General features: G+C 35.4%; 1 long non-coding RNA gene across 1 annotated transcript; it reads right to left on the reverse strand.

The window, feature by feature from the left end:
* Positions 1 to 5336: 5336 nt before the first annotated feature.
* LOC113084599 (uncharacterized) lies at positions 5337 to 9388 on the reverse strand. The gene is made up of 3 exons (XR_003283778.1): positions 9175 to 9388; positions 6795 to 6875; positions 5337 to 5523 (listed from the first exon to the last, which is right to left on the reverse strand). It is a non-coding gene; the product is annotated as an uncharacterized LOC113084599 (long non-coding RNA).
* Between the last annotated feature and the right edge of the window lie 9857 nt (positions 9389 to 19245).

Genomic DNA, 19245 nt, shown 5'->3' on the forward strand with positions numbered 1-19245 from the left:
AATCAGAAAAATGTATTGAGCAGTAAATCATCATATTAGAATGATTTCTGAAGATCATGTGACACTGAAGACTGGAGTAATTATTCTGAAAATATAGCTGTGCATTATAGAAATAAATTAAACTTTTAAAATATATTTAAAACTTTTGACCAGGTGTGTACATTGCCACATTTAAATGAAAACTCAACTTGTAATAATGCACACATTCTCAAAGAACTTACATTCTGGTGATAACTTCCTTCCCTCACTGCTGTCAGTTCCCTTCAGTCATTCCCAGACCTCCTTGTTTTTAATCTTTCCCTCAAATCTACAGAAACAAACATCATTTTACAGACAATTTGGATAAGTCACGAATTGCAATAGTTATATAACTATAATCACAATGCTAAATTATATATATATATATATATATATATATATATATATATATATATATATATATATATATATATATATATATATATATATAATTATAAATATATATTGAATCGGCACACAAGTATCGGGATAGTATTGAATTGGCAGATTAGCGTATCATCCCAGCCCTAGTTACTACAGTCAAAACAATGAAACTCTCTTCAAGAGCGCACAATAACTGATATTTAAAACTGTTAAAAGAAAAGGCTCAAAATATTGCACACATATAATACACAACAATATCTCTTCCTTTGGTGTTTTGAACAATTCTTTGAGTAATGCTACACGCTGTGACTCTGTGTTGCTTCAAGTGCATCATTCTGCGCACTGGTTGTGTTTACGTGCTGCATGCTGTATAGGAGCCATACCCTTTCGTATTATAATACATTAGCACAATGAAAGATTCTTGTTCTGTCCCATCTACCACATGTTGCTGCCTTCATTACTGTGCTATAAATTTAAAAGAAATGTATTTTACACACATACATTATACACACACACACACACACGCACACATACACACACACACACACATATATATAGACGGTTTCAACGGCAACAACATAAACAAACGTTACTGCGCATGCGTGCTTTTGTGGACCTAACCTAACCGGTAGACTTCCAAATAGAATCAATAACAACAGCCAAGTCCCTCTAGAGTAGATATTTTGTGATAACAAACAAAATATGTTTGCTGCGTGGATCAGGCGGACTTAATGAAAATGCAAATTCATCCTTTGCCAGCAGGAGATGTTTTAAAGCATAGACATAAAGTGCGAGAAATAGAGGTTTCCCCACTAACAGCTGTAAACAAAGCAGAGCTACGCTCACACGCTGCTTTCTCAGGCATATAACATGCAAGTCTTCCTCCAGAAATACAGCGATATAAAAACACCTGTGCCTCGTTTTGATATTTAAACATATAAATGTTAGGAATTATTAAACGTGCAGTACGTAACATTACTCATGTTTATTCAACGAAGCCTTTTTGAAAATCCACCAGTTTTAAAATTGTGGCGAGTCTCCAAAAATAAATAAATGTATGGGAAACATCCCGCAGCACAACCACCTGAGCCCAACTTCAGTCTACTCATCACCTTGCCTTTAACTGTGTTTGTAGAAGGCACCGCAGCCAGACCGATATACACAACACAGACCGGAAGTTAACTTAGGTCCAGGCGCGTGCATCCGATGAAACTGTCTAATATATATATATATATATATATATATATATATATATATATATCAGTTTGAGACCAAAGGTTTGGACACACCTTCTCATTCAAAGAGTTTTCTTTATTTTCATGACTATGAAAATTGTAGATTCACACTGAAGGCATCAAAACTATGAATTAACACATGTGGAATTATATATGGAGTTATATACATAACAAAAAAGTGTGAAACAACTGAAAATATGTCATATTGTAGGTTCTTCAAAGTAGCCACCTTTTGCTTTGATTACTGCTTTGCACACTCTTGTCGTTCTCTTGATGAGCTTCAAGAGGTAGTCACCTGAAATGGTCTTCCAACAGTCTTGAAGGAGTTCCCCGAGAGATGCTTAGCTCTTGTTGTCCCTTTTGCCTTCTGTCTGTGGTCCAGCTCACCCCTAAACCATCTCGATTGGGTTTAGGTCCGGTGACTGTGGAGGCCAGGTCATCTGGTGCAGCACCCCATCACTCTCCTTCTTGGTCAAATAGCCCTTGATGCCTTCAGTGTGAATCTACAATTTTCATAGTCATAAAAATAAAGAAAACTCTTTGAATGAGAAGGTGTGTCCAAACTTTTGGTCTTTACTGTAAAATATATATTTTACAATTATATATATATATATATATATATATATATATATATATATATATACACACACACACACTTTTGCACATCCTGTCACACCAGTGACTGGGTGTTACTGCAATAGACTTTGCAGCATTAAGGTTAACGATTAATCGATTATTTGATCATTAATTTAAACGACGATCAATCATGGAAATGATTGAAAATTGACATCCCTACACAGAAGTATAGAAAATTCTACATTGATTTAAATTTTTTTTTGCAAAAAACGACACTGATATCGGATCAGAATTACTGTCTCTTCTCATAGTGACAGACAATCACATTAGTTTTCTGGTATTGCATGCACTTGATTGGCTTGCGTCTGCTCTTGGGTATTTGCATAAGATGTTCTGACTGGAGGACTTCTTGAGAAGTGCTTGAGAAGTCTTCAACTTCTATTTAGAATTAATTTCTAGAATTAATTTCACCATCCTTGACGTCACTTCATTTAAAAGTAAATGAGAGGTGTTGACGCCCCGTGTGATGGGGCGTTATATGTCTGGATACCGCTGCACAAATCTTTCAACCACGAGAAATGTAGTTCCAGCACGGACTTACATCCAGAACAGCAGAATGGTCAGGATGACCTGAAACACATAACCAACTGAAATCAATTTAAAAGTATTTAGTCTTGCCTGAGTGATGCTGAAACAACCAGGTTTAGTTTTTCACCCAGGAGAAACTGCTTCCTGCGGAGCAGTCTCCATGAAGAATGATCTCTTGATCCTGGATCCTTGCTGCCATCCATGCAGAGATGATTTGGAGGATATGTGGTTGTGTCTAAAGGGTAATGAATCAATGTTACTAGAATACTGATAGCAGCACTATTGATCCTGTACCTTATGTAAATGTTTTCAGTACCGAACAAGTCAGGAACCAAATTAGTACCAGTTCTTGAAACCCATTTCTACTTGTAATAGTTGTCTTGTTGCTGCTGCCCAGACTGTCTCTTCCCCTGATGATAAATATATGTGCTCATTTTAAAGCAATAAATAATACATTTAAATTACTAGGTGGTAACAAATATATTTCCTTATAAGGAACTCACTGAATCATGGACTCAACTGGTGGTTGTCAGGCCCTAAGAAAGTGAACAATTTGTTTACTTTTTGTGAAACGAAAGTATCAGATCAATTTGAGAATTAAACTAGCATTAAAAAGCATGCATGTGAAAAACACCATCAACACCAATAATGAACAGATGACAAAATTTACAAGCCTGCCACTTGAGGGAGAAAAGGGGAAATTATTAATCCCACATAACTTTACACTGAACATGATTTCGGCAGCCTCGGTCTAATTAACGTTAAACTTTATATTTAACGTTATATCGGATTATATTCAAGTTCACAGCATGGCTAGCATGAGAATCATCAAGCTCGAGCAGCAGGTATTCAAACAAACTAATTAACGTTACTACGGTTAAAAAATTAATTATTAGAAAGTTAATACTGTATAGTTTATAGTGATAAATTTCAAATAATTTAAAACAGGTAAGGTTTTATTCGATTTTAACAGTTACCGTTACCTTAGACCACCTCTGAGACTGCTTTTGAGCTAATTAACCAAACAGAGCATTTATTTATTAAATTGAAAGAGAAAACCTACAAAAATACACAACACTACTCCTCTTTGATGGCATTTAACGTTATATCAGTTAAAATCTATGAATAAAAGTATATTTATAGGACTTACCTTTCCTCCGTGTCCGTCTGCTGGAAGTTGACCGTTACAAAATGACGGGCACGCGCACGTCGCGCACTTCACTCAGAAAGTGACGTGCGCTGCTAGTTTAAGGTTTAAATGTTAATTTGTCCCGTACTCTCTTTCATTAACAAACATTATCACCATTTGCTAAGTAAATTGTTTATTTTATTGTTCTTAAACTGATGGCATATATAATATATATATATATATATATATATATATATATATATATATATATATATATATATATATATATATATTTATATAATTATTTTAACATGCTTGATTAATTTTTTTGTATATTTCCCAAAGAATATACTGTTAAAATGGTATCTTAATAATAATAATACATCTAGTGCAATAATATTAAAAGTTATCTGAAGACCAGCTGACCACGTCGCTACAACGTCCCCAATGGGACTAACTAGCGACGTCTTTTGAGTACGTGCCCACGACGTTTCTGGGAAGTTAGCCAAGATTTTAAAAAAAATGGAACTTTACCACGACGTCCTCACAACGTTGCCATAAAGTAATGTCGCGCTGACCAAATGACGACTAACTGGCAACGTCCTCACAACGTTCTGTGTTTGCTGGGGCTGGTTTATAATAAAACAATACACAGCACTCTAAAGAACAGACGCAACTTTATTAATATTTTCATTTATTTCATATTACATGTACAAATACAATAACATTTACCAGATGCTTTGATCAAAAGTGGATAATTCGGGATTATTTGTAGTCTTTTGAACATTAACCATGATTTTACTACAGCTTTTGCAGTAAAACCATAGAAAAAACTAAATCAACCATAGTTTTACTACAATCACCATGATTTTACTACAGCTTTTGCAGTAAAACCATAGTAAAAACAAAAATAACCATTACTACAGTACTTGCATGGTTAAATGTTGTATGAGTATAGCACCTTTTAATAATACTTATTTCAAAGTAGGTTTACAGGAAATGCATGTTTCAAGGTTACAGTTTAAAAAGCCAGAGATGACTGAGACTCACTGGGAAGACCATCTTCTAGTTAATAATAAAAAGTCATGTGTTCAGTGCTGTCAGCATCGCATGCGAACTTTATGCCAAGAACTTTTTAAAAAGAGTTACATAAACACAAAATAAAACCAGGCAAACAATACTAATTAAGCAATTAAAATGTTTTAAATTGCATGATAAAAGTTCAAAAATATTTTCTGATAAAATCTTACTAAACAAGTCTCTAGTTTTGTATTCAGTTAACATTAACATTATCTTTCAACATTTTTAAAGTGATGCTTACAAATAAAAGGGGACATGTAGGTCCACATAACTCAGAGAGTAAATATTGTTCATTTACAGATATAAGAGACGTTACAATAAAGCAGTTTGAAAATCATCAAATTTACCCTTATAGGCAAAATAAGGATAATAATTGTTTTGTGTGTCCAATGTTTTGTGTGTTCATGTACAGTTGTAGTCTTTGTGAGCGTTGGTGTCATCTGAAGTCTTCACAAGTGAGTTTGGATTCAGTTTGGAGCTGGTGTAATCTCTAGAAACCTTGGGATTGACATCCTGAGATAGAAACAGGAAATAAAAAGGAGAAAGTTTAGAATAGCTGCTGCTGTTCATATTATTTCAGAAAAAATATTATTTATTTAATCACATATAACTGGAGTGCATGGTTATTAGATGTGTTGTGTGAATACTAAACTATGTATTTTAATTTAATTTAAACAACAACAAAAAAGTGTGTCCGAGCCCCAAATATTATTTGGAAGGCTATTTTCAAAGTAAAATACCAATAGGTTTTGCTTCCTTTAGTGAACTTTGATAAATTCTTGGTGTTAGAATTTAGTGACCTCACTACAGGCCATGCACCATAGATGCTGCTGCCTCAATTTGAGCTTATTTTGCTATATATATATATATCTGATTTAATCACAAGTAGGTTTAATAAACGCACATCCACTTCCAATTCACCAATCAATAAACAAAAATCGACACACTGCCACTAATGCTCTCAAAAATCAGTTTATTGATGAAGTGTTTCACGTGATCCCTGTAAATTTAATATTTGTGGAACAGGCATCTCTTTAGAATGGAATATACATTTCAGTCGGTGGAACATTATATTTGTAATTTATACTACCGTTAAAAGTTTGGGGTCAGTACGATTTTCTTTTTACGTCTTTGAGAAAAGTCTCTTCTGCTCAACAAGGCTGCCTTTATTTGATCAAAAGCAAGTAAAAAAAAACTGTAATATTGTGAAATATTACAATTTAACAACAGTTTTCTACGTGAATATATTGTGAAATGTAATTTATTTCTGTGATCTAAGCTAATTTTTATTACTCCAGTCTTCAGTGTCACATGATCCTTCAGAAATCATTCTGATTTGCTGCTCAATAAACATTTTCAATTATTATCAATATCAATTATCAATTATCAAAAGTTAAAACAGACATTTCTGTTTCAAACACTGTACTGTTTTAAAACTTTATTCATCAAAGAATCCTGAAAAAATGAAGGAACACAGCGGTTTTCAACACTGATAATAGTCAGAAATGTTTCTTCAGAAGCAAATCAGAATATAAGAATGATTTCTGAAGATCACGTGACACTGAAGACTGGAGTAATGATGCTGAAAATACAGCTTTACCATCACAGGAATAAATTACTTCTCTAAATATATTCAAATAGAAAACTATTATTTTAAATTGTAGTGAACTGTATTCATTTCATATATTAAACTGTGGTTGCCATAAAAGACTTTCAAAAACACACAAAAAAACATACCTTCCCAAACTTATGATACAGTTGTGTATGTTCAAGATTGTACTTACTGGTCCTGCAGTTTATAGCATCTTGGAGATGTTGTCTGACAGCAGCGGTGGGCCGACAGGGTGAGCAGGGCTCTGCTGGCCCTATAAAAAACAAAATTGTGTGAAAAAAGCTTTTAAAGACTATTTAGTTATCATTTACATTTGTGTAATGTTCACAAATTGCTTGTGATTAGTTTAGTTGAGGTTGACCTGGAATATCCTACATTACAAAAAGTCTATGGCCAGCACTACAGATTGTGCTACCCTTTTGATGAAAGAAGTCACATCTGATTTGTTACGAGCATTAGTGACAGAATCATCAGCCAATCAAATTTTGACATTCAATGACAGCACACCCTCTGTGTCTAGAGATGTGCCCAGTGCTACCCCCAGCGTTAGACTGCCCTTTTAGTCAGGGATTTCCAAAGTACGAAAGTGAAAAGAAGTTTAAATGAAAAGAAAATACAGCCTACAGACCTGGTTGCCAATCTACTAAAATGCTTTTTTAAGGTGCTATTTTGCAGATAAAAAGAGAATAACTGAGAAATGAAGATCTACAACTGAGAAAGGAAGACCTACACCTAAACTGAAGTCCAGCAACATTTTTATGCACCATTTCAAAGATTGCAACTACGAGTGCTATGAGTGGCTAACAGTTAACACCAAGCACAAGTTATTTTGTTGGCCGTGATTACTTTTTAATCTGAGTCAAGGGACATGAAAAGAGTTCTTTATTATTTGATGAGTATTGTATCATGCACATTGTTATAACAGAGGTCGACCGATTCATTGGTTTTGCTGGTTAATCGGCACCAATAGTTGATTTGTAGAACTATCGGTTATCTGCAAAATCCATGGCGATATTTTTCTGTGTTGCGTTTGTTTTGCCATGTGACACTGTGCGCTGCACAGAGTGGGAAACTTCAAACGCGAATTTAAATGCAGCCGTTCACATAGTTATCTATTAAATAACATTATATTAATCTCAAATCATTGTAAATTTACATAATGACTTCACCCTAGGCTATAAATTATGTATTGTGCATTTTACAGCAAAACGTTGGTCTTTCTGTGGCTCTAATACAGTCTTTATGCTTCATATAGAAAGCTGTAATACAGATTGTGCGTTTTCTTTCCGTTTGCTCTTTTTTTTTTTAACACTGAACTTTCAACACATATGCCACATAGTTCATTCCTGAAGCAAACTTCCGCTGTTTTAGAAGTTTTAGACCGCTGCTTGAATTGAATGTGACGCATCCGGTGTGTGTGATAACTGTGACTTCTCAAAGACGCTGCACATGATTAGATAATCATGCACTGTTCTAAAATAGCAGCAAATAAAATGTGACTCGTTCAGTGTGTAGGCTTGGGTATCATTTGAATTTTATCGATTCTAATTCCGATTCTGCTTATCGATTCCTAGTTTCGATTCCAATAAGATAAAAAATCCAATATAAAAAAATTAAGTCAAACATTTAGATGTCAAACATGTTTCTGTCTTTTTACAAAGCATTCTGTTGCAGCTGAATAACATGAGCAAAAATCAGCAGCTTACAAAACACTGCAAGAGGAATTTTGCCTGTGCTTAAAAAAAAAAATACCATAGCAAAAACAATTAATTACTAAAAATATTAAAGTGTTAAAGACAAGTAACCAGTCAGTAGTAAGACATGAACAAACAAATCAATTAGCAATATCCTAAATACAACTAAACAAAATTTCAGGTACAGAAACTGTAATTAAAAGTTTAAAAACACTGCATAGTTTTCTTTTTATAAATAAAATAAAGATTAATCAACTAAAGTTATTAAATATATTCAGTTGAGATCAGTGAATGATTTTCTTTTGTTTCTTTTGTTCTTTGATTAAAATTAATGACAGACAGCGCGTTTATTAGGCTGTTGTCTCTTTAAACAAAAATACTGTACGTGTGTGTTTTCTTTCTCATCTGTTTACATTCATGTAAGACAAAAACGTTCGTGTTTATGATGATATACTGATGTAGTTTTCTGTATATTGGTCGACAAATATGAAAGAAGTCAGTTTCGGCTTGGAACAACCTTTTCTACAGTTGAAATCCATGGAATGGTCCGAGAATGGACACAAACCTGGGAACCCAGAGCGCGACCGCAGACCGCTGCTCTCATTCAGTATCCATTTTGTTCAGTATTCATTTTAAAAACTATTGGTTTATAAATCGGTATCGGCCAGTGTGGTCCAAACTAGCTATCAGTATTGGAAAAATCCACTATCGGTTGATCTCTAGTTGATAATACTGTGGTGCTGTGTGGATGTCCAGAAAAAAAAAAAAGACCAAATCAATACCGGTGGCTACTGGTGATACATTGAGGTCTAATGAAGCGAAATGATTGGTATTTAGGAGAAAATGAACACTACTTACAACAGTATTACCTTTAATCCATAGCCTGGGCAACCAGCTGTCAGCACGTTCACAACTGTCTATAGAAACTGTCTATAGAACGTGACTTCTCTGTCGCATGACAACAGATGCACGCGCGAGATACTGCAGCTGATGGCGCTGTTTGCCAGCGCAGCATCGTGATGTCTATCAGCCATCGGCGATGGACGATGACATCGTCAATCAGGCCAACCCTAACCAGGATGACATAATTAAACAATTGTACATAACTGTTGTACACAGTTTTTATAATTTATTAGCTAAACAAATGCACAGCTTCCACCAATAAAAAAAAATAGTTAAAGCAAGAGTACAGCACCAACTACTGTTACCCGGATGAGCCTGTGTTATTACATTTTACAGGTTTTTATCCAGGGATAACATGCATCGGAATGTCGCAACTGACCAATCAGAATCAAGTACCCACAGAGCCATGTAATAAAAGTAATTAGCTAATGGTAAACTAATCATTTACAAAACATGACTATGTGTTCATAGATGATTAATAAATGATGTTAATTTTTTTATCTATGTTCTGTAGATTAAGTTATAAATAACTTACAAAGCTTTCTGCACCCACAATCTAAAGTGTAAACTACTCATCAGTTGTAAATGTAAACTTTCCGGTTACAGGTTGGCTGATTTTGTGTGTGTTGGTGTGTGTGTATATATATATATATATATATATATATATATATATATATATATATATATATATATGTGTGTGTGTGTGTGTGTGTGTGTGTGTGTGTGTGTGTGTATATATATATATATATATATATATATATATATACTAGTGCTGTCAAAATTAGCGCGTTAACGCATTCGATTAATTTGAAATATTTAACGCGTTAAAAAAAAATAACGCAATTAACGCGGTTGCAGTTTTTTTTTATTTCCAGTTATGGCCTATGTGTGTTCAACGTGCAAAGAAATATGCATAAGACCAAGGAAGGACTTTTAGACGGAAAGTTTCAGTATAAAACTCTGCCGGATTACTCTTCAGTCTGCCACAAGAAACATTACTCTTCATTTAGTCTGCCACAAGAAACAGCAACATTAAAATCATGAACTCAAATGTCATTGTTTAAAAAAAAAAAACAATGACTGTAACAGTGCGTAAATCAGACCTTTCTGTAACGCTAACGTTAATAAGCTTAAGCGAAAATAACGAAATAAGTGTGTAGCGGAGTTTTTTTTGTACACCGTGCCGCGAACTGTCAATCACTCCTGTACGCGTGCATCAGTGTCCTCCTCGCAGCTGCAGCAAGTTGCGCTCTCTCTCTTCATCAAGCTTTAAAACAAAAAGGGGACAAAAAGATCATATTGTCTTTGTGCATAGGCTTTTGATTAATTAGATAAATGAATATCTAAATTTGTGCCTTGCCATCTACGGTATTTTTTTAGAACTTAGAAAAAAGATGCTGCAGCCAATGAACCGCCAGCGGGGGCTGCAGGACGACTCAACCTCCGCAGACAGTTTTTAATGTTTATCAGACAATAAATACTCAAGATTTTGCTTTAGTATAACTCACAACGAGTTTCACACACCTTCTCCGGGCACGTTGAGTTGTTGACACTTAACAGTGGGAAAAGCGACACATGCGCTATTCACTTGAATAACTTAAGGGTGAATGGGTAATGTAGTTTCTGCTCCAGGTGGGATGAATTAGGAAGCTTGCATTGTGAAGGGCGCTCTGAAAATCGGCAGTGCAGGTAAAAGATTAAAACCTCTATTAAAACAGATGTCCAAATGAACGTACCGGTACGCTACAAGCACGTTCTGGGCGCACGGAGAGGTGGCGGTACGCTCAAGAGCTATATTTGGAAGTGGCGGTACTGAGTACTGGTGCGTACCGGCCCACTTAAAGCACTGGCAATGACTATACTTTGAAATTTTTTTGCAGTCCACTTAGAATTCAACATGGAAATCATTTTTGTTTTTTATTGGCATTGATTGTTTTGAAATTCAAATGGTACTTACATGCCTGTGTTTTTATTTCTGTAATAAATATGGCTTTCAAGCCAACAGTTAATTTGGAGGATATTGATGGTTTATTGCAGGTATGTTGTTTACATGAGAAAATCTGTGTTACAAGTTAAACAAAAATTCCAATAAACAATCATATTTTGAATTTAAATAGTTTCTTTGTCTTGAGTTTACATTAATTATTTACATTTTACATTTACATATCCAAAAAGTTTCAGTCTTTTAATTGCGATTAATCACGATTAATTAAAAAAAAATTGTGCGATTAATTAGTTAATTTTTTTTAATCGATTGACAGCACTAATATATACATACATACGCACACACAACTGAAAACCACAAAGTTTGTAAAACATTTACAACTGATGAGTAGTTTACACCTTAGATTGGGGGGTGCAGAAAGCTTTGTAAATGATTTATACTGTTTATTGAGATAATAGTAATGTTGGCATTTCAATGATTTATAAGTGATTCATAATATATTAACTAGTAACTATTAAAAATTAAGGATCTGTTTGATTTTTTTCGTGATTTTATTTTTTTTAAGATTGCTTATGAAGATGTGTAAATCATATCATATTAATCATTAGTGAATGTATATTCATGTCACTTGTAAATTATTTATAACTTAATCTACAGAACATAGATAAAAATATTAACATCATTTATTTCTATGAACACAGTCATGTTTTGTAAATAATTAGTTAATCATAATCGAATTACTTGTAAATGACTTTTAAAATGAATTTACAAAAAGTACACAAATTATTAGTATATCACTTATTAGGCGCTTATGAATGTTTTGTAAATGATTAGTTCATCATTAACTACTCACTTAAAAGTGACTTACATATGAACTTTATTATAAATTGTTACCAAAAAGTCACCCACACCTTGGAAGACCTGAGGGAAAGTAAATTAACAGGAAATTTTCATTTTGGGGTGAACTATCCCTTTAACCCACACTAATCTAGCCTACTGCTGAAGTTGTTGATCAGCCCCGTCATTGTTGTTGAGAGCCTGTGTGTGGCATAATATGTGCATTAAGGGGCGGTCACACTGCACTTTTCGTTCCACTGACTTCCATTCATACGCATGCGAATGCGTCAGACCGGAAACCCAGGCTCATGTTTGGTGAACTTTGACCTGCGAATTCGCATCACGTGAAGTCGTGGGACCAGTAGATGAATGATACATCACTGCGTGACCTCTCTGTACAGAAATTTAAAAATGAAGTGCTAATTTTAGCCGTAGCGCAGCATCCTATTTTATATAATACATATTTAAAAGATAATTAAAAAAGAAGCTGCATGGTTTGCAGTGTCAATGGAAACAGGAACAGATGGCACATTTGAATGAGGACACGTTCTATATTTTTTTATTGTTTAGTGTGTATATATATATATATAGAGAGAGAGAGAGAGAGACAGAGTGCAATATAATAAGACACTTTCGACGCCATCGCCAAAGACACAGTAAAAGCACAGATTAACCCATGTTGTGATAAGGCGAAACCGTTATATCTTGCTCCCGCCCATATTCGCAGCGGCGTCCGAAATAATTTTGCACGTTCAAAGACAGAATAATATATAACAATTATAATAACATGTAATATACATATTCTACTACTAAAAATATAATCTTAAAATAACACAATCTATATTTTAAGTTTTAGGTTGAGTGTGACTCACGTTATGATGTCAGGGACTTCTTAAAATTGGTGAAATGTATTCTGAAAAAGGCATATTCATGTTTTTCATGAGCTTCTTCAGGTCACCTGTATTTCTAAGTCAGAATCTCCCTTCAGAAATGTTGAAATCTTGGAGCTTCACTTCTGTTCTGTAGAGTTTCTTTCTGTCCTCCTGAAATCACAGAACAATTTGTATTAATATCTGTTTATCATGAAATATCGAAACTAATGTGAACTTGATTTCAGCCGATTACACTCTCACTGTAAGTGACGTCATCGATTCAGTAAATCAGCCTTTTCCAATAACATACTGACAAATCACCAGCAAAACATTCAAAGTGCCATCAAAATATCTCATACACACACGAAGATTTGATTAAAAGCCCAGAGTTTCATCAACAAGAGCTCAATCTATATAGTTAGCCTACCTGAAAACTGCTAAGATGCTAACGGACTTTTTCGAAGAAACTAAACCGTTTCTATAAAATAAATTTAATTGAAACATGTCAATAACAAGCAAGAAACGTGTCAGGAACATTTTGTATGTAATATTTGTGTGATTTTAGTGACTAAACTTACCCAAAACAGTGTAAACTGCAGCGAGAGACGGAGATTACTGCTTGCCAGTAACGGTTTTTGTGTTGACGCCCCGTTTCCATGGCAACTCTGCTCTGTGTAAATGCTGTGTCTAAGGGGCCGACGATTGATGAGCTGGAGAACAGAGCACTGACCAAATTATATCGGCCTCCGCCAGGCCGATGTTTTATAGATGTTTTAGGTATAGAGGCCGACGTTTAGATATTGGGCCGACGTCGGCCAGACGTACATGTGCTGTCTGGGCACACACGTACAACAAACTAATGTCACAGTGCTATCGTGTACTGTAATCGAATGTAGCCCAAGTTATTACCTGTTAAACAGTAGACCGCACACGCGTTCATCTAATAAGGATATCCACCGCAAGCAAATAATAGCCTTTGCAGATTAGCTTTCATTCAGTGCAGTTCCATAGCCACGTTTTCAACGCTGCTAATATTCTTAAACGTTATGCTGTGTTCACACCAAACGCGAATAGAGCGTCTGGCGCGAATTATTTCAATGTTAAGTCAATGCAAAGGCGCGTTTACGCGCGTCTGGAGGTCTCGCGGCGCGAATGGGGCGTTAAGCGCGGCGCGGAAGACGCGAATTCGCCTCATTCGCGCGTCTAGTTCGCGCGAATGACGCGAATTGACGCGCGAATAGGGCGTTTCGCGCGAAACGCGCGTTAAGCGCGAAGGTGCTTTTTGTGCATTTAGCGTTTGACGCGAATTCGCGTCTGCCGCCCGAGTTGAAAAATTTCAACTTTGGCGTCAATTCGCGCCGCGTTAACCAATCAGGAGCCTGCTAGGAGTCACTCATTCAACAGAATGTTCCAGCAGCCTCCGGTTGTGCAGGAATACCCTTCTCCACTCATTCAACAAGGAGGAACGACTGATGTTGTCAGTGAGCAGTCAACCGGAGCTATATGACAAACGTTAATATTTCTATAGATACAGGAATAAAAAGGACATATATGTATATAAAAAACATATTAATAGATAAATTGAATAAAGGCCAATTGATAAGAAACGTTTCATTTTACCCCAAACGAATTATATTTTATCTTGAACCACTACAGAGACATCAGAGCCAGCGGCAAATGTCAGAAGGTCTAGCCGAGCCGAGGCTGCTCTCGGCGGATACATGATGACGGAGCTCCCGCTGGTCGCATGGAGCTCATCTCCGAGATCGGCGAAACACATTTTTTTAAATAGACGCTGTCATTATAAATAAACCGCATATCTGAGTTTAAAACAACTACATTCTCGCCTGAAATACTTTTAAAACTACATTTCATGACACAGTAACAGTAATATTTAGAAAATTATCCGAATAAAAATGGCGGTTGAAAATGCTGCGTGAACTCAGCTGGCAGAAGCCCCCCCATGACGCGAATTCGCGTCTGTTGTGAAGTTAATTCCACGCGCGAATGAAGCGAATTACTCGCGCGAATGAAGCGAATGATCTCAAAATGGTCAAGCGGCAAACTAGACGCGGTAGACGCGAATTTGACGCTCTATTCGCGTTTGGTGTGAACACAGCATTACAACTCTGAGTGAACCACTTCAGACACTCAGCGCGTGCAGCATGGAACTGAACGACTCATTCAAACTGATTCATGAACCAATTCACTCGTTTGCCGACTGGTTTGATCAAGCCTTTGAACAGAGTTGACTCAAAAGAATTAAACATTCGCGAATGGGCATCGCTCATTGTCCAGAGAAAAGTAGACGGCGCGTTTGGAATAAACTGAAGCATTTATTGCATTAAGATAAAGTAACGAGAGGGGCGTCGCCCACAGTAACGAAGTAAAAGTACAGATTTTTCCCAAAAAATGTACTCAAGTAAGAGTATAAAGTACCCATCTTTAAATATACTCCGAAAAGTATTCGTTACCCCGAAAAATTACTCAAGTAAATGTAACGAAGTAAATGTAACTCGTTACTACCCACCTCTGATGCTCATGCTAGCCATGCTGTGAACTTGAATATAAACCGATATAACGTTAAATATAAAGTTTAACGTTAATTAGACCGAGGCTGCCGAAATCATGTTCAGTGTAACGTTATGTGGGATTAATAATTTCCCCTTTTCTCCCTCAAGTGGCAGGCTTGTAAATTCTGTCATCTGTTCATTATTGGTGTTGATGGTGTTTTTCACATGCATGCTTTTTAATGCTAGTTTAATTCTCAAATTGATCTGATACTTTCGTTTCACAAAAAGTAAACAAATTGTTCACTTTCTTAGGGCCTGACAACCACCAGTTGAGTCCATGATTCAGTGAGTTCCTTATAAGGAAATAGATTTGTTACCACCTAGTAATTTAAATGTATTATTTATTGCTTTAAAATGAGCACATATATTTATCATCAGGGGAAGAGACAGTCTGGGCAGCAGCAACAAGACAACTATTACAAGTAGAGATGGGTTTCAAGAACTGGTACTAATTTGGTTCCTGACTTGTTCGGCACTGAAAACATTTACATAAGTTACAGGATCAATAGTGCTGCTATCAGTATTCTTGTAACATTGATTCATTACCCTTTAGACACAACCACATATCCTCCAAATCATCTCTGCGTGGATGGCAGCAAGGATCCAGGATCAAGAGATCATTCTTCATGGAGACTTCCACAGGAAGCAGTTTCTCCTGGGTGAAAAACTAAACCTGGTTGTTTCAGCATCACTCAGGCAAGACTAAATACTTTTAAATTGATTTCAGTTGGTTATGTGTTTCAGGTCATCCTGACCATTCTGCTGTTCTGGATGTAAGTCCGTGCTGGAACTACATTTCTCGTGGTTGAAAGATTTGTGCAGCGGTATCCAGACATATAACGCCCCATCACACGGGGCGTCAACGCCTCTCGTTTACTTTTAAATGAAGTGACGTCAAGGATGGTGAAATTAATTCTAGAAATTAATTCTAAATAGAAGTTGAAGACTTCTCAAGCGCCAATGCAGCCGTCCTCCAGTCAGAACATCTTATGCAAATACCCTAGCGCAGACGCAAGCCAATCAAGTGCATGCAATACCAGAAAACTAATGTGATTGGCTGTCACTATGAGAAGAGACAGTAATTCTGATCCGATATCAGTGTCGTTTTTTGCCAAAAATGTTTTAAATCAATGTAGAATTTTCTAAACTTCTGTGTAGGGATGTCAATTTTCAATCATTTCCATGATTGATCGTCGTTTAAATTAATGATCAAATAATCGATTAATCGTTAACCTTAATGCTGCAAAGTCTATTGCAGTAACACCCAGTCACTGGTGTGACAGGATGTGCAAAAGTGTGTGTGTGTGTATATATATATATATATATATATATATATATATATATATATATATAAAACTGTAAAATATATATTTTACAGTAAAGACCAAAAGTTTGGACACACCTTCTCATTCAAAGAGTTTTCTTTATTTTTATGACTATGAAAATTGTAGATTCACACTGAAGGCATCAAGGGCTATTTGACCAAGAAGGAGAGTGATGGGGTGCTGCACCAGATGACCTGGCCTCCACAGTCACCGGACCTGAACCCAATCCAGATGGTTTAGGGGTGAGCTGGACCGCAGACAGAAGGCAAAAGGGCCAACAAGTGCTAAGCATCTCTCCGGGAACTCCTTCAAGACTGTTGAAGACCATTTCAGGTGACTACCTCTAGAAGCTCATCAAGAGAAGGCCAAGAGTGTGCAAAGCAGTAGTCAAAGCAAAAGGTGGCTACTTTGAAGAACCTACAATATGACATATTTTCAGTTGTTTCACACTTTTTTGTTATGTATATAATTCCATATATAATTCCACATGTGTTAATTCATAGTTTTGATGCCTTCAGTGTGAATCTACAATTTTCATAGTCATGAAAATAAAGAAAACTCTTTGAATGAGAAGGTGTGTCCAAACCTTTGGTCTCAAACTGATATATATATATATATATATATATATATATATATATATATATATATTAGGGATGCACGATATTGGATTTTGGCCGATATTCGATATGCCGATATTTTCTAAATAATTTTGGCCGATGCCGATAACGAAATCGATATATATACAAATATATACTGATATATTTACAAATATATACTGATATATTTAAACTTTCATTTTACTGAAGAGAAATCCATGTATCTCTTCTGTACTGATTCTACCATAAATTTATTATTTTACAAATGTAGACAGACATTCACATCTGAAAATCAGGTCAATTATTTCACTTGGAGAATATCGGTTTGGCTCATCGGCAGAAATATTCATATCGGCCGATACCGATAATGGTCATTTTAAGCTTTTATCGGCCGATACCGATGTTGTGCCGATATTATCGTGCATCCCTAATATATATATATATATATATATATATATATATATATATATATATATATATATATATACATATATATACATATATATATATACATATATATGTATATATATATATATATATATATATATATATATATATATATATATATATACATATATATGTATATATATATATATATATAGTAGACAGTTTCATCGGATGCACGCGTCTGGACCTAAGTTAACTTCCGGTCTGTGTTGTGTATATCGGTCTGGCTGCGGTGCCATCTACAAACGCAGTTAAAGGCAAGGTGATGAGTAGACTGAAGTTGGGCTCAGGTGGTTGTGCTGCGGGATGTGTTTCCCATACATTTATTTATTTTTGGAGACTCGCCACAATTTTAAAACTGATCGATTTTCAAAAAGGCTTCGTTGAATAAACATGAGTAACGTTATGTACTGCACGTTTAATAATTCCTAACATTTATATGTTTAAATATCAAAACGAGGCACAGGTGTTTTACTATCGCTGTATTTCTGAAGAAAGACTTGCATGTTATATGCCTGATAAAGCAGCGTGTGAGTGTAGCTCTGCTTTGTTTACAGCTGTTACTGGGGAAACCTCTATTTCTCGCACTTTATGTCTATGCTTTAAAACATCTCCTGCTGGCAAAGGATGAATTTGCATTTTCATTAAGTCCGCCTGATCCACGCAGCAAACATATTTTGTTTGTTATCACAAAATATCTACTCTAGAGGGACTTGGCTGTTGTTATTGATTCTATTTGGAAGTCTACCGGTTAGGTTAGGTCCACAAAAGCACGCATGCGCAGTAACGTTTGTTTATGTTGTTGCCGTTGAAACCGTCTATATATATGTGTGTGTGTGTGTATGTGTGCGTGTGTGTGTGTGTGTGTATAATGTATGTGTGTGTAAAATACATTTCTTTTAAATTTATAGCACAATAATGAAGGCAGCAACATGTGGTAGATGGGACAGAACAAGAATCTATCATTGTGCTAATGTATTATAATACGAAAGGGAATGGCTCCTATACAGCGTGCAGCACGTAAACACAACCAGTGCGCAGAATGATGCACTTGAAGCAACACAGAGTCACAGCGTGTAGCATTACTCACAGAAATGTTCAAAACACCAAAGGAAGAGATATTGTTGTGTATTATATGTGTGCAATATTTTGAGCCTTTTCTTTTAACAGTTTTAAATATCAGTTATTGTGCGCTCTTGAAGAGAGTTTCATTGTTTTGACTGTAGTAACTAGGGCTGGGATGATACGCTAATCTGCCAATTCAATACTATCCCGATACTTGTGTGCCGATTCAATATATATTTATAATTATATATATATATATATATATATATATATATATATATATATATATATATATATATATATAATTTTGCATTGTGATTATAGTTATATAACTATTGCAATTCGTGACTTATCCAAATTGTCTGT

The sequence above is a fragment of the Carassius auratus genome, unplaced genomic scaffold (assembly GCF_003368295.1).
Source record: "Carassius auratus strain Wakin unplaced genomic scaffold, ASM336829v1 scaf_tig00040374, whole genome shotgun sequence".
Classification (NCBI taxonomy): Eukaryota; Metazoa; Chordata; class Actinopteri; order Cypriniformes; family Cyprinidae; genus Carassius; species Carassius auratus.